General features: G+C 45.9%; 1 protein-coding gene across 1 annotated transcript in view; it reads right to left on the bottom strand.

The window, feature by feature from the left end:
- Nucleotides 1-17238, bottom strand: part of TBC1D5 (TBC1 domain family member 5) — a 560176-nt gene that overhangs the window by 417295 nt on the left and 125643 nt on the right. Inside the window, exon 4 of the mRNA XM_074984496.1 lies at nucleotides 1030-1132. The gene's annotated coding sequence lies outside the window, so the exon portion shown is untranslated. The remainder of the gene's footprint in view (nucleotides 1-1029; nucleotides 1133-17238) is intronic.

The raw sequence follows: 17238 nt of genomic DNA, 5'->3' as shown, positions 1-17238 counted from the left end.
TTCAGATTTCCAAAATATTGATTATTACTGAAGGCACATAGCCAAAACAACTTTTATACACCTTCCGCTCTCTTCCCTCTGTTACCTGATTCCCTCATAGTGTGAGTGAATATGTGTGGTAAAGTTTAACACATCATTGTTTTTCTCCTGTTTGAATACATCTGTGTTAGTAACACAATTTAATGGTACACAACTAGATTATGGTAATTTATTTCTTCTTCAAGATATAAATAAAATATCCTTAATAGATTTTCATATAATACCATATTCTCACACATTTAATACTATAATACATCTGCCACAACACCAACTGCATATCCTGAACACACTTAAAAACCCTTCAATACGAACAATTGGTTTAAAACGCTAACCCTCTTCTTCCCAAATTCATCATCTACTTTTTGAAGCCTCTGTATGAAATTTATAATACAAGAATTCAAACAGTATGTTATAGAGCTAAAGTAGTAGAATTTTATCCTGAAATAATTACCTGAAACTTACTTTACAGAATAAAAATAAATTTGTGTAGTCTTTAATTGCATCATTACATACTTCATTTGCTCAGAAGTCAACTTTTTCAAATATTCAGTTCACACAGTGCACAAAATGTTTCTTAATGGACACAGAGATATGTAATTATTCCAATTACATCAGAATTCATTTTGGAAGAACTGGATCAGTGAGAAAAACAGAATATATTTGTACCAAAAGCAAATGAATTCTAGCTGTTTCAATACACATATATTCAGCTGTAAAACACACTTCATTTTTACAGATCCTCTCTGCTTTAGATGCTGCTAGGTTATAGTTTGCTGAGTGACTGTCAGGAAGCTGGTCTTTACATCACATGGATTATGTATTGCAGAACAGTGAGATGAGAGACATCAAATTAAAGGATGGGATATGAGGGGATGAAAGATGGTCCGAGAGAACCCTAACCCATCTGGAGTTGTATTTTAAAATTCTAGCATCCCTGATATCTGTAGGCAGTGAGAATGCTATCTCCATGAAAATAACTCAGATACTTACAGTACAGTCCTGAAGCCTTCAGATTAGACCTTTCTGGCAGGCAGTGTATTTTACAGGAACCACTGTCACCCAATGGAATTCATGCTGCAAGACAGGAATTCCCCTGGAAGAAAGGTGAAATTCTAAAGCGACAAAACTCTGCATAAAAAAAGAAGTTATTTTCTAGTCTTACTCACTTAGGAGTTGAATCAACATTCAGAAATACAGAAACAGATATACACATGCATATGCACATATAAAAGTTATTGTCAGTATATAAGTTACTGCTATCCTGGGACTATAATAATTTATGTAACATCTGTTTTCAAATTTTTCTAATTTTTTTCTAATTAACATGCATATTTAATGCATAAATGCTCAGACCATGTCTTTTTTTGCTGACTGTGTCCCTTTTTCAAAAGTGTATATTCCTGTGAGGTGTTCAGGATACACGGAACATTAAATTTGATTGAAGAGGGGTTAGGTAAATTGTAAACAGAAATATTTCAGAAAGTTATCTGGAACTGGTTGATAATCAGTTTTGACCAAGTACAAGAGTATTGCTTCAAAATTACATAAAATTATATTATATTAAATTAAATAAAAAAACGTACTCCAAAAGGACACATCTTTTTCTGAATGTATGAAATGTCCAAATGCCATGAGATTTACATACACGAAAACTAATCCAAAAAGTTTAAACTCCAATTTACAGTATCCCTAAGCAATGTTAGTTTTAATAAAAACATGGTGCACAAAATTGTGAACTTTTATAATTCACTTATTAGAGATATAAATTTATGTAAGTTATGTATGAAGTCCCCTATTCTCAAGCCTAGAGGTATTCACACAAACAGAACAAGTGGAGTAAAGTAATAGTAATCACAGTAAAAGAGGGATTATAATGTAAAAGTTGCTCTTGTAATGTGACAAGTATCAGAGGGGTAGCCAAGTTAGTCTGTATCTTCAAAAACAACAAGAAGTCCTGCGGCACCTTATAGACTGACAAATTTTGGAGAATAAGCTTTCGTGGGCAAAGACTGGCTTTTGCCCATGAATGCTTAAGCTCCAAATATCTATTAGGCTGTATGGTACCACAGGATTTCTTGTAATGTGTTCAGACACAAAATATAATTAAGGTTATGAAAGTAAATAAGCTCTTAGGTAAGTAAAAACATTCAGCCTAATGACTGAGCAAACATTTAACGTTGGGCCCCCCTTTCAGCCCTGCAATTAGTCTGATCCCGCAACCCGCGGAAGGACCAAAGGAAGGGATAGGAAAGCACTCAGGAATGGGTGGGATGCTTGGAAAGGGGGTCCTGGAGGCTCCAGGGGGTTCCCCGAAGGGGGGATGCTGGTGGGGGGGAGGACCACAGGAGGGTACCAAGGAGGGACCTGAGGAAAGCACCTTATCAAGCTGGGAACTCGCCAGCTGCCACCACCGCTTCTCTCAGGGCCTCTGTGCTTTCTAATTGGCCCAGTGGCTGGGGTGTGGGGGAGCACTTGAACCAAGGGAAGCTGCTGGGAGGTAAAGAAGGGCCCCCACAGAGAGGAGCAGGGACCAGAAATGAAGCCAGCTCTGCTGGCAGAGACAAGGGAGGCAGGAGGCAGACAGAGTGCTGTACGCGGCAGGAGACCGGAAAGAGTCTGTGGAAGGTAGTAGAGGGCCCCCACAAGGGGGGTGGGGGAGCTACTTGCTGCATTCCCCTTTTGAAATTTCATGCCCCCCCCAGTGGGGCACGCCTCCAGTTTGCAAACCCCTGTTCTAGATTATAGGCCTCAGAGCTGTTAATACAGGTATATGTTGCTCACTTCTTTTCTACCAGTTATGGGTTTCCACATTTTGTAAATACTGATACTTCTTACCCTTTTTTTAAAGCAATGTTTTCTGGCTTGTTTAATTTTCTGTGCACCAATATTTTCATCCCAATGTTATTAAGTGAACTGTGCCCATGCACCAGGAGAAGGAACAGAAGAGTGCATTGCTTTTTACATATCTTACAGAAGTTTCATTTTATTATACTACTCCTTCATTTGTCTGGAAGATTTGAGAATCCACAAGACAGTGTGCATGTGTGAAAGGAGGACGTTAACAGCTGCCCAGTCTGTCATCTTCTTCCCCATTTCAACATTCAGTGTAACAGGCTCACTGATTCCAAACACTTACATACCTTGATAATCCAAGCTTCAAATGGGCTTGCACTCCTACACATGCTACTATGCCAGCAAGACACCCCAACATGACAGTTTAGTGTCTTGTATCTCTTTGCTCATACAGTTCCCAACTAATACTCTCCACAGCTTTGGGAGACATTAATATTGCCTCCCTTCTTTAGTTTAAACTAACCTCTGCTGCCAGAGGTTATGGATCCAGGAACATTATGGTTAGCCAAAAAGCCCCATTCAAGTGATAGCATGCCATAGGCTGACAGATGCTTGCTACAATGCAGCTCCAAGAGCTGTTCTTGGTCCTAAGTCACAGCAATCTGCTATCAACCAACAGTACCAACACCTCTTTTCAAAAGAATTAACACCTCAGCAAACCATTTTTATTCCCAAAATAAGTTATTTTAAAATTAAACACCCTTCTCCCCCACAACCTACAAACACTGAGATATTAAAACATTTATAACTGGGGAAGAAAACACTTGCTTCCAATTACTCCATAAAGAACCAGTCCTTCATCTCTTCAAATATATATTTTTTCTTGATGTACCCCTAAATTGAAAAACAGATGCACTGATGTCTTATCAGTTTTAAAATAATTAGTTAACCCAGAATTGAGACATTGCAGAACATGCTATGTTTCCAGTCAGAGAATTCTACATGAGGTTTGATAAAAATTAAAAATATGAACCTTCCACTCGTATATGAAAAATAACAATCTGTCAGTATTTGAATACAAAAACTAAATCAAAATGCACTTAATGAATACAAAACAGCTGCAGTCATATCACACTAATCAATTTAGTTACACTGGGTTCTACTGAAACCGATCTGGGACTTGACCAAATATTCATGCTCCAGAAACTAAGCAAAGTGCACTCCGTTGGCTACACACATAGCACGTGAGGCTCACAGATATATCTATGTCTTACACTTAATGCAGGAAAAAAGCTCTAAATTTTCAGTTATCCTTGTTTCCCCACATCTTGCTTCATCTTCATTTAAAATTCAGTGAGAAGAAATCACGTCTTTTATAACAACAAGACCACCTGTGGCAGCTTATAGACTAACATATTTTGGAGCATAAGCTTTCAGGTGCACAGACTGTTAGTCTACAAGGTGTCACAGGACTTCCTGTTGTTTCTGAAGATACAGTCTGAGTCTGCATCTACACTATGAGATAAATTCAATATCTAATAAATTTGAATATTTAACGTCAATATTATGAATTCAAATAAAGTGTCACAAAGCTTCTTGAAATTCGACCCACATTTTTTCATGTCAAATCTCCACATCCCCTTTAGTGTGGCAAGTTCGACAGCGTGAGCACTGCATTGTGGGTACCTATCCCACGGTGCCTTAGCCCCGGTTGCTTGTGGGTGGTTCCATGTTGGAATCCCAGAATTCCAAACACTGTCCCAGAATTCACTGCATCATTAACTGCACGAAAAAAGAACTGGAGATTGGGCCATTTCCTGCTGCAGCACTCCAGCTCAAGCATGGATCCATGAACACTCCAATTCACAGCACTGACTGTTTCTGTAACCACAGTGGCTGTCACACAATTTGTTTTCAGTTCCAACGCCCAGTACCTTTGCTATCCTATTGGTACTGCTGCTGACAGCAATGACGGAGGCGGTGGTGGCTTGAAAGAGCAAACTGCGGTCCAAAAACTCAGAGCTGCTGGCTGACATTACTGCATTGTTAACACTGGAGTGGAGGTTTTGGACTCAAGAGACCAGCACACACTGGTCGGACCACATTGTTTTGGCATCCTGGGATGACCAGCAGTGGGTGAAGAACTTTCACGTGAGCAAGTCCACCTTTATGGAACTTTGTGATGAGCTAGCGCCCACCCTGAAGGAAAGCAACACCAAAATGAGGCTGGCTTTAATGGTTCTGAAGCACATGGCAATTGCACTGTGGAAGATTGCAACCCTCAACAGTTACCAGTCAGCGGCAAATCAGTTTGGGGTGGGCAGATCTACAGTGAGGCCTGTGGTGATGGAGGTGGCCCATACAATCTGTCGGTGTCTCCTCAGCAAGACTGTGACCCTGGGAGATGTACAGGACATAGTAGATGGCTTTGCTGCCCAGGGCTTTCCTAACTGCAGTGGGGCAATGGATGGCATGCACATCCCCATCAAGGCCCCGGCCCACCTAATTTCACACTGTATTAATCAAAAGGGGTACTTCTCCATGGTCATGCTGGGATTGGTAAATCACAAAGGTCATTTCACCAACATCAACGTTGGCTGGTCAGGGAGGATTCACAATGCGTGCATATTCTGAAATCTGGGACTATACCAAAAGCTCCTGGATGGGACTTTTTCCATGATCAGAAAATCAAGATTGGTGACATGGAGATGCCCATTGTTATACTGCGTGACCCTGCGCCTTGGACCCAAGCAAGGAAAACTTTAATCACAGATTGAGTATGTGCAGAACGTGCCTTCGGAAGTTTGAAAACAAGGTCCAGATGTTTATTGACCCATTTGGACATTTGTGAAGCTAATGCCCCCACCGTTATTACAGAGCGTGCTATTTTGCACAACATATGTGAATCAAGGCGAGAGACTTTCCCCATCTATCTGGAATTCTGAAGCAGAGGCAATAGGCAGGGCTTACTTACAGCCATCTACACTGCCATCCACCAGTAGCCACGCTCAGGCTGCAGCAATCAAGGACACATTAAAAAACAGCTTTATGACTGATCTGTAACGCACACGCTACCTATGTATTCCTCTGCCATAATGCCAATAAATAATACTGTGCCATAATGAATGAATGCTTTTACTTGGTGGGAGGGGGTTAAGTTGCAGTAAGCGGACAGGGAGCTGCAGACAGGGGAGTTTAAGAGGGAGAGCAAGTGATCCTGCAGCTGCAGAAGCCTGCAGATGAGAGTGCTGGCTTTTGGGGTGAGTGAGTGTGCTTAACTGTTTGAATTTGAACTGCCATTTTGATTTCAGGTGGATGAGTTTCAGTTTCTGTGGCAGTTGGGATAGCATGCCTGTCCTTTGTTCCCTCGATCAGCCTTCCCCTGTGTGACTCACAGGGGGGAGGGCCTGACCCAGGCCAGAAGGCTTTAAAAGCCAGAGGCAAGGGCAACCAGGGGAGCAAAGCAGACAGGGAGCTGCAGACAGAGGAGTTTAAGAGGGAGTTTGGGAGGGAGTTGGACAGAGGGAGGTCTATGATGGTTAGGAAGACCTGCAACACATGTGCCAGCACTACTACTGTCTCCTCCACCTGTGCCTGTAGCCAGACAAACTGCCTGACCATGGATGCCTCTACCCAGATCCTGGTGTGGCTCTGCAGGGACTGTGGCTTGCAATTCCCACTCACTGATATCCAGGCTGGGGGGACCATCCAGCGTGAAAGGTGCCTGCTGGTGGACTCTCTCAGGCAGCCCGTGGGAGAGCTACAGGAGGAGGTAGCTAGGTTGAGGAGTATCCGACTCCATGAGCAGTTCCTGGATAGTATTCATGTGACGACAGCTCAGGTAACTGTCCCAGTACACAGGACAGCTGATAAACCACTCGTGGAGGAAGAGCTAGATCAGGCTGGACACTGGCAGCTTGCTACTTCAGGTTGTAGGCAGTGTTCCACCCCTGCTCAGAACCCTCCCACCAGGGTACTAAGAAACCGTTACGCTGTACTTGATGCAGGAGACAAAGAATCACCCCATACATATGAGGAGAAGCCTCGTACCCCCAAGGCTAGGAAGTCTGCTGCCACCACTGCGAGAAGAAAACGTAGAGTAGTGGTGGTCAGGGACTCTCTTCTGAGGGGGACAGAGATGCCCATCTGTCGCCCTGACATTTCATCTCAGGAGGTACGCTGCCTGCCGGGGGCCCGTATCCGAGACATTACGGAGGCCTTGTCAAGGATTATCAGGCCCTCTGACTACTATCCCATGCTTCTCATCCATGTGGGCACTAATGATACTGCGAGGTGTGACGCTGAGCAGGTCAAAAGTGACTTCAGGGCTCTGGGGGTACAGGTGAAGGAGTTTGGGGCACAGGTGGTATTCTCCTCAATCCTGCCTGTCAGTGGTAGGGGCCCAGGCAGAGATAGGTGCATCCTAGAAGTGAATGCCTGGCTTCGAAGATGGTGTCGCCAGGAAGGCTTTGGATTCCTTGACCATGGCATGCTATTCCAGGAAGGACTGTTAGGCACAGGTGGCGTTCACCTTTCGAGAAGGGGAAAGACTGTATTTGGACACAGACTGGCTAACCTAGTGAGGAGGGCTTTAAACTAGGTTCAACGGGGGAAGGAGAGCAAAGCCTACAGGTAAGGAGGAAACACGGAAACCTGGGAGATGGGTCAGAAATGGGAGGGAGCATGGGCAACAATGTCAGAGTAAAAAGAGGGTCAGGGCAAAAGAGGGAGGCAAGATCAAACCAATATCTTAGATGCCTATATATAAATGCAAGATGTATGGATAATAAGCAGGAAGAACTGGAAGTGTTAATAAATAAATACAACTATGACATCGTCGGCATCAGGGAAACGTGGTGGAATGTTGGTATTGAAGGGTACAGCCTGCTTAGGAAGGATAGACAGGAAAGAAAGGGGGAAGGTGTTGCCTTTTATATATTAAAGATGTACACACTTGGACTGAGGTGGAGATGGACGTAGGAGATGGACGTGTTGAGAGTCTCTGGGTTAGACTAAGAGCGGTAAAAAACAAGGGCGATGTGCTGCTAGGAGTCTACTACAGGCTGTCTACCCAGGTGGAAGAGGTGGATGAGGCATTTTTAAACTAACAAAGTCAGGCAGGGCCCAGGATTTGGTGGTGATGGGGGACTTCAACTATCCAGATATATGTTGGGAAACTAATGCAGCAAGGCACAGACTATCCAGTATGTTCTTAGATTGCATTGGAGATAATTTTTTTATTCCAAAAGGTTGAAAAAGCTACCGGGTGAAGCTGTTCTAGATTTGATTTTAACAAATAGGGAGGAATTGATAGAGAACTTGAAAGTGGAAGGCAGCTTGGGTGAAAGTGATCGGGAAATCATAGAGTTCACAATTCTAAGGAAGGGCAGAAGTGAAAACAGCAAAATAGAGATAATGGATTTCAGGAGGGCAGATTTTGGTAAACTCAGAGAGCTGGTAGGTAAGGTCCCATGGGAGGCAAAACTGGGGGGAAAAACAGCTGAGGAGAGTTGGAAGTTTTTCAAAGGGACATTACTAAGGGCCCAAAAGCAAGCTATCCCACTGCATGGGAAAGATAGAAAATACGGCAAAAGACAGCCTTGGCTTAACCAGAAGATCTTGCATGATCTCAAAATAAAAAAGGAAACAAGGACATATTACAAAGGGTGAATATAGGCAAACAACACAAGAATGCAGGACCAAGATTAGAAAAGCTAAGGCACAAAATGAGCTCAAACTAGCTACAGGCATAAAGGGAAACAAGAAGGCTTTTTATAAATACATTAGAAACAAGAGGAAGACCAGGGACAGGGTAGGGTCATTGCTCAGTGAGGAGGGAGAAACATACAGGGAACTTGGAAATGGCAGAGATAGTTAATGAGATCTTTGTTTCGGTCTTCACTGAGAAGTCTGATGAAGGAATGCCCACCATAGTGAATGCTAGTGGGAAAGGGGTAGGGTTAGAAGTTGAAATAAAAAAAGAACGAGTTAACAATCACTTAGAAAAATTAGATGTCTGCATGTCACCAGGGCCTGATGAAATGCATCCTAGAATACTCAAGGAGCAGATAGAGGACATATCTGACCCTTTATCTATCATCTTTGGAAAATCATGGGAGACAGGAGAGATTCCAGAAGACTGGAAAAGGGAAATATAGTGCCCATCTATAAAAGAGGGGAATAAGAATAACCGAGGAAACTACAGGCCAGTCAGCTTAACTTCTGTGCCAGGAAAGATAATGGAGCAGGTAATTAAAGAAATCATCTGCAAGCACTTGGAAGGTGGTAAGGTGATAGGGAACACACAGCATGGATTTGTAAAGAACAAATCATGTCAAACCAATCTGATAGCTTTCTTTGATAGGATAACAAGCCATATGGACAGGGGAGAAGCGGTAGATGTGGTATATCTAGACTTTAGTAAAGCATCTGATACGGTCTCACATGATATTCTTATAAAAAAAACTAGGCAAATACAATTTATAGGAGGCTACTATAAGGTGGGTGCATAACTGGCCAGATAACCATACTCAGAGAGTAGTTCTTAATGGTTCTCAATCCTGCTGGAAAAGTATAACAACAAGTGGGGTTCCGCAGGGGTCTGTTTTAGAACCGGTTCTGTTCAATATCTTCATCAATGATTTAGATATTGGCATAGAAAGTACACTTATTAAGTTTGCAGATGATACCAAGCTGGGAGGGGTTGCAACTGCTTTGGAGGATAGGGTCAAAATTCAAAATGATCTGGATAAATTGGAGAAATGGTCTGAGGTTAACAGGATGAAATTTAATAAGGACAAATGCAAAGCGCTCCCCTTGGGAAGGAATAATCAGTTTCACACATGTAGAATGGGGAGAGACTGTCTAGGAATGACTACAGCAGAAAGGGATCTAGGGATTATAGTGGACCACAAGCTAAATATGAGTCAACAGTGTGATGCTGTTGCAAAAAAAGCAAACATGATTCTGGGATGCATTAACAGGTGTGTTGTCAACAAGACACGAGAAGTCATTCTTCCACTCTACTCTGTGCTGGTTAGGCCTCAGCTGGAGTATTGTGTCCAGTTCTGGGCACTGCAGTTCAAGAAAGATGTGGAGAAATTAGAGAGGGTCCAGAAAAGAGCAACAAGAATGATTAAAGGTCTAGAGAATGTGACCTATGAAGAAAGGCTGGAAGAATTGGGCTTGTTTAGTTTGGAAAAGAGAAGACTGAGGGGAGACATGACAGTGGTTTTCAGGTATCTCAAAGGTTGTCATAAGGAGGAGTGAGAAAACTTGTTCTTCTTGGCCTCTGAGGATAGAGCAACAGGCAATGGACTTAAACTGCAGCAAGAGAGGTTTAGGTTGGACATTAGGAGAAAGTTCCTAACTGTCAGGGTGGTCAAACAGTGGAATAAATTGCCAAGGGAGATATTTAAGAACAGGTTAGATGGATGTCTATCAGGGATGGTTTAGACAGTACTTGCTCCTGCCATTGGGACAGGGGGCTGGACTCGATGGCCTCTCGAGGTCCCTTCCAGTCCTAGTATTCTATGATTCTGTGAAATAGAATGCATGTGGCAGACAGCTGTGCTTCAGCAACCCCCCACCCCCAGCCTGCTTGGTTACCTCAGCCTGCTGCAGACCAGGGAGTTTCACTGGCCAACTGTGCCTTCAGCAGCACGCATCCTCCCTCCACTCACCCATGTTGATTTGTGTTCTCCCTCCTCCCTGCAGGACAAGAAATCACATCGCGCTCAAAGGCATTATTTTATTTTGGGGGTAGGAGAGGTTTAAGTGGCCAGGAAAAGAAGCCTTCTCAAGGGTGCTTGAAGAGCCTTTTCAAGTGGCCCTTGGGGCTGGACTGGCAGGGTAGCCTTGCTCTCCCTTCCTTACATGCAGGGACCATGACGACAGAGGGTGGGCAACCTCTCCTCAGGGGACTCGACATGGGGACCGCGACCTCTCCTCAGGGGACTCTGGCCATCTGGTATCAGCTGCTTCCCTTCCAGGTTGGGAGTCCCTAAGCAGCTGAAGCAGGGAGCGCAGGGCCTCCGTCTGCTCATTAATGGCCTTTACAAGCTATGCAGCGATCTTATTCTGCTTTGCCACAGCTTCATTCATCTTTGACAACTGCTGCTGCTGGAAATCAAGCATTCTCTCATTAAAGTCTACTTGACTCTCAAGCCACGCAGTTGTACTGTGACGCCACTGAGCGTCAGGTTCTTGTGCTCTGCCTCAGTGTTTTCCATGTGCTGCAGGATCAGATTTTTTTGCATTTCTTGCATCATCTGGTTTTCTCAGCAACATTGGGTCTGGAAAATGAAGGTCAAAATTAAGATACAATTCACAATGTGCTTTGAAGTGCAATGAATGGGTCTCTCTGTGTACTATCACTGAAAGTACACTTTTGAAGGACACATGGGTTATTAAGGATAGGACAGTAAGCGTGCAATTCACAATACCTCATTTGCCATCACTTATCCAGCACATTTGCTTTGTGGACATGGTAAGTGATAAACAATTGTCTCTGCTAGCGGGAATGAGAAGGGATGCAAAGTAGGAGCAGCCACGAGGTGCCCTGGCTGGGTGTCCTGTGGCAGTGAAAAATGGACAGCTGAGTGTGGGGCCTCGATGTAAAATAAAAATAATGTAAAAAAAAAAAAATCCAAAGAAATGCTGGATGAAAAGGGACATGGGAGGGGAAAAAGCACAGCAGAGAAATCCTCTACAGGGTAGGGGGGATGCCTGAAAACTGAAAAGAATTGGAAAGAGACATGGCAGGGGAAACGCCCAGCAGAGCACGGCAGCTACATGGTGCCGGATAATCCTGGAAAATGCAAAGAAACGGCGGGGGAAAGGGACTTTAGAGGAGGAACGCCCAGCAGAGCACAGGAGCCACATGGCACCAGGGAGTCCCGGAAAATGCAAAGAAATGGTGGAAAAGAAATGCTGGGGAAAGGGACATGGGATGGGAAAAGCACAGCAGACCCCAACAGCACCATGGCAGGGAGAGTCATGAAAAATGAAAAGAAATGTTGGTTGGAAAGGTAAATGGTAGTGGGGAACCACTGCAGAGCCTGCAAACTGTTGTGGGGCGAGGAACAGAGCACCCACCAGCTGCTGTAGGTAAATGTAAAGGGGCAGGAAGCATACTTTAAAAAATAAACAAACAAAAAAGCAGATGTGAATAATTCCCATGCTTCTGCAAGTTGCCAAAGAAGACATCACCCCTCCTAAAACTAGCAGATATGGAGAAACAGCAGCTACTCCTGCTGTGTGATCAAAAGCCTGGAAAATTGCGAAAAGGCTGTGTGGCGCCATGACACCAAATTGCTACCCGGTTGCCTGGTGTGGCAAGGTGTGCCACAACAAATCAGGTCTGCCCAAGAACCTAGTGGAAAAAAAACACAAGAGTGCCTGGATGAGGCCTCCAAGGAGATCTCCAAAAGGAGAAGAGCTCCATCCCAAGAAACATTAACATGCTGTTCTGATGGGCACAGAAGCACAACTAGCAAACTTTTACCTATACACAACCCTACAGCTATACCCACCCCAAACCCATTTCTAGCATGTAGAATAAATGCTCACCCGAACTGCTGGCTCCAGGGGGTTTGGGGACTGGCGTGCAGGTGACCCACATGGAGGGGACTGCCATGGGGGGTCCCAGCGTCAAGGGGAACGCCATGCAGGACTGGTTCCAGGTCTATTGTGAAGAGCTCTGGGCTGTCTGGAACAACTTCCTCTGTCCCCTGCTCATTACTCCTTTCCTCCTCTCCATTGCCCTCTTTTTCTGGGGCAGCCTGTTCCTCTGGGCTCACCCCGAACTCCATACCAGGGCCTCCACAACTGTCATAATTTAGTCTGGGCTCCGTGATGGGGTCACTCCCCATAAGCACGTGCAGCTGTTGATAACAGAGGCTGGCCCAACTGCTGGTTGGCTTCCTGGACTTTTTGAGAGGCCTGCTGAAGTTCTTTTAACCTTCAGCTGGCATTGCCTAGAGTCCCAGGAGTAACCTCAGGCAGCCATCTCACGCACCATCTGATCACAGATGGCCAAGTTTCTCTTGGCCACCCAAAGTCTCTTCACCACCAACTGGTCTCCCGAAATGGCAATGAGATCAAGAATCTCCTGGTGGGTCCAAGCTGGGACTCTCTTGCGAGCCTGAGAAGTGCTAGTCAGATCACTACCCTGAGTGTTCATGACTGCAGCACACGGCAACCGATGCAATGCGATGGCTACCAAAGCAGTGCGACGTGATGGGTAAAGGAATTTTTTCATAATGGTGCCCTTTATATTTGCAGGGATGGGCTGCTAAATTCCAATTTAAATTTTAACTCAAATTCAATCAAAACTTCGCAGTCTTACTTTGAACTTCTTCCTGCACACCCAACAGCAGTGCACAACGAAGCGGCCATACTTGGAGGGTCACTGTGTAGCTTTATGGGATACATATGGGACACTTCTGGAGGCTAACAAATTCAAACTGAGGGCACGGTGCTTCCACATGTGCCTTGATTCGAGATTTTAAATTTGAAATTGTTGCTATATCCATCCTGTAATATCGATATTTTGTAATTGGTATTACGGCTCAATAAATCAAGTTACCAGTATTATATGTGAAGACAGTCATATTTTAATATCGAGTTAACGCCCTGAAATTAGAATTTGTCTCATAGTATAGATGCAGCCTAACTCAGCTACCCCTCTTTTATGTTTATACAGTGCCTAACACAAGACAGCTCCAATCTTCACTAGGGTTTCTAAGTGGAACTACAACACAAACATAGATGTGATTGTAACTTCCTCAGAGGCCCCAAACCACAATATCAACCATAGGTACAATACCCACATCAGCCTTCACCATTGCCTAAAACATCTCTTCCCTAATGGCAAACATTTCTAGTCTCTCCCACTGACTCGCCTGGCTCCTAATGCAAAGACAACTCTCTAACTCAAAACACAGCCCAGTCAGTGGTTTTGCATTCACAGACACAAAAGGTAATTAAAAATTAAAAACAACAGCAAGCTAAACAGGGAATAAATATCTTACCGTAAAATCCTAAGTGGACACTGAACTGTCGTGTTCACAATGAGGCAGCTAGGTGAATTCAGCAATTTAATCCTGACCCATGGTTGACATCACCTAGTTTACCTCAAGGTAAGATAAACCGTCATTTCCACTATGTTTTTGAGCAGGAAAAGCTAGCACACATTACTTATCCTGTGGCAAAACCAAACTTTTTTGTCAGTGGGGAGACAGCCTGAGAGCAGACTAATTCAGTACTTATACCTTTGGATTTGCTGCAAGTGCGTCAGTAGCATTAAACTGTGAGAGGAGTTTGACAGGTGCTCCAGTAAAAGGAACTGCTAAGGGGAAGTGGTGGAAACATCTGCCCTCCCGTAGGATAAAAGCCCTTGTGTGGGGTGTGAGGGGCTTCAATGACTCTGGAAGCTTGTAAATCAACTAGGAAAAGTATCAGAACAGATGACAAACAGATGGGAAGTGAAATGAAAATTGACATCTTTATTATAAGGGACTGCCTTATAGCATGACCCATGCAAATTTACAGTATTGCCCTGACTCTTTATTATATAAAGTATCTACCATTAACTACTCCATAAAACTCCTTTCTTCTCAAACCCTATTAAGAAAACAAATACCTTTCTGTTTAATGAAATGTTATTTAGCCCAATATTTGGGCTAAAATATTGGCTTCCTTTTACACGGTTACTCTTTCTTATAGGTTATGTCTAGATTACAGGGTTTTGTTGACAAAATAGCCATTTTGTCGACAAGAACTGGTGCGTCCAGATTGCAAGGTGTCTTCTGCTGACACTAAAATGACAAAAAGCAGTGCTTTTTGTTGACTGCTGTACCCCACCTGCCACAAGGAAGAATGCTGCTGTTGAGAGAGATCTGTGGAAAAACTGCCAGTCTGGGTGTTCCAGAGGGCCTTCTGTTGCCATAAAAGCCTCTGGAGCACCATGAAGGTGCCCCAGCAGATACCCTGTCCACAGCAAGCAGCCTCTATGGCTCCTGCTTATGGCCATTCTTAAAGTCACAGGGAATCTACAAAACCCCATGGCAGAAAGCTGAGAACATGTAAGCAGCAAAGCTACAATCTGCTGTGTTCCACCCTCACAGCTGCATGTGTGCAGCAAGCCACAACGGCAGAGGCCCTGTAACCCCCAGGGCTCACAAGGAAGCAGCCTAAGGGGTCCCAGGATCCTCCACAGGTGTCCAAACACCATGCCTCCTCCTGGAGTGGGGCAGAAATCCAGGCCCTCCTGGACTTTTGGGCAGACGAGGAATGCCTGCAGGACACCAAGGCCCACCAGAGAAATGTGGAGATCTACATCTGGGCCTGGGAAGCCGCTGCCCAATGCTCCAGGGCAGAACCAGCCATCTGCCCCATTATTGGGAGCTGCATGGGATCCTGGAGGTGGGGGGACACATCCCCCCCATGCCGCAGCATCAACAGTCATCAGCACAGTCCCAAAAGCACCGTAAATCCCCTGTGCAGCAGGGCCTGCTGTGCAGGCGACACATGGCTTTGCTCCGGGGACATCACTGTCCATTGACCCAGGGGGTGTTGGTTCCTTCTCATGGTGAGGGACAGGGCCTTAGGAGCTGCGTTGCGTAAATGACTCACTGTCTCTTCTCCTCGTCTCTCCAAGGGCCAAACCACACTCACCTTGCCAACAGGCTGAGCCTGCAGCCGGAGGGGCCATTGGAGGGTGTATAAGGACCTCCAGCGGGACCACAACGCTGCCCTGTGAGCCAGGCAGGGGACAATGGAGTGCTGGCTCAGGGTCAACACGGAGTGGCAGTTGTGGGCCTGGGGCCAGCTCATGCCCTGTTTTGACACCATCGCCAATGTCTAATGGGACATGGGGACATGGTGGCCAACCATCACCCATGTCGCCCCCACACAGGCACCCTGGATCCCTACCTTCTCCACTGAGTGATGGCCATGGCCACTCCCCTTGCGGCCCAGGCCCACCCCGACCCTGCCGCAGTCCCTACCTACCCATACTTCCCCCACTTCTGGACCTGGGGTTTGCAGCCCCCCACATTCCCCATGCTCTGAGGACCCCCACTCCCCCTCCCACCACCCCACCCCCACTATAAATAGTTATGCACATCACATCAGCGGGTTGGGGCACTTACCTGGCATCTTGGTCCTGGGGGCACATACTGCTGTGTGCCCAGCACTGCTTCCAGGCCTTTGGAGGAGCATATCACTGTTCTGACATTGGAACGCCATTGTTCGCACACATTTCATGTTTTGTTTTCAGTAAAACCCACTTATTTGTTCACCACACCCATGCCTGTGGTTACTGTGCAGGGGTTGGGGAGGGGCGAAGGGGTGAAGAAAGGGGTCACGGTGGAGATGGGGTAGGGTCATGGGCCTGAAGCCCCCACTGGGGGTGCCCTGGGGAGGGTTACTGGGGGCCATAGGAGTAGCTCTCCCTCAGAGCCTCACAGATCCTCAGGCCTGGCAGATGGCAACTGTGCCTAGCTGCTCATAAGCGTGCCCCTCATGGCCAGCATCCACCCCCCACCCTGTGAGAAAGGCTTTCCCCTTCCCTTCCATGATTTTGTGCACGGCACAAAATGCCACCACAATTTGGTGGATGTTGCGCTCCCCCACATCCAGGAAAGTGAACAGGCACCTGAAGTGTGCCTTCAAGTGGCTGAAGGCGCACACAGCCTGCATCCTGGCATGGTTGAGGCAGGTGCTGAACAGTTCCCAGATGAGGTCCAGCTGGCTGGTGCAGGGTTTCAAGCAGACAGAGCAAGAGGGGGTAGGCCACATCCCTCATGATGCAGAGTGGCATCTAAACATCCCTGACCGTCAGCTCATGATGAATTTGCCTGCCTCCAGTCTCCGGCACAAGCCAGAGTTGTGGAACACGCAAATGTCGTCTGCCCTGCCCACCCAGCCGACACAAATGTCTGAACCATCCACTGTAGTCAACCAGAGTCTGCAGCAACATCAAGAAGTAGCCCTGACAGTTTATGTACTTGGCTGCAATATGCTCTGGGGCACGGATCACGATGTGGGTCCCACTGATGGCTCCAGCAGAGTTTGGGAACCCAGGGTGGTGAATCCAGCCACTACCTCATCAAGGTCTCCCAAACAGTATGACCTGCAAAAGGAGGCAACCAAACACACACTGGGGACTGAGGGAGAGAGTTTCTGACCCCTCGGGGGTCCCCAGCCCTCTCCTGCTCTCCAAAGCCCACCAAAAGCCCCCCCTGTAGGCCACCCCCCAGCAGCATGGCTGTGTGAGGCTCCCCTCCCAACCCTGTCCCCAATCCCACTTCCCAAGGGTCCCTCTTTGGCTGAACACCCTCTCCCACATGCAGGGACTGCAGCCCGAGTGTACTACCTCCACGAGGAGGACCCTGATTATAG

The sequence above is a fragment of the Carettochelys insculpta genome, chromosome 2 (assembly GCF_033958435.1).
Source record: "Carettochelys insculpta isolate YL-2023 chromosome 2, ASM3395843v1, whole genome shotgun sequence".
Taxonomy (NCBI): Eukaryota; Metazoa; Chordata; order Testudines; family Carettochelyidae; genus Carettochelys; species Carettochelys insculpta.
Note: the sequence above shows the minus strand (reverse complement) of the source record. Positions and strands in the feature narration are given on the sequence as shown.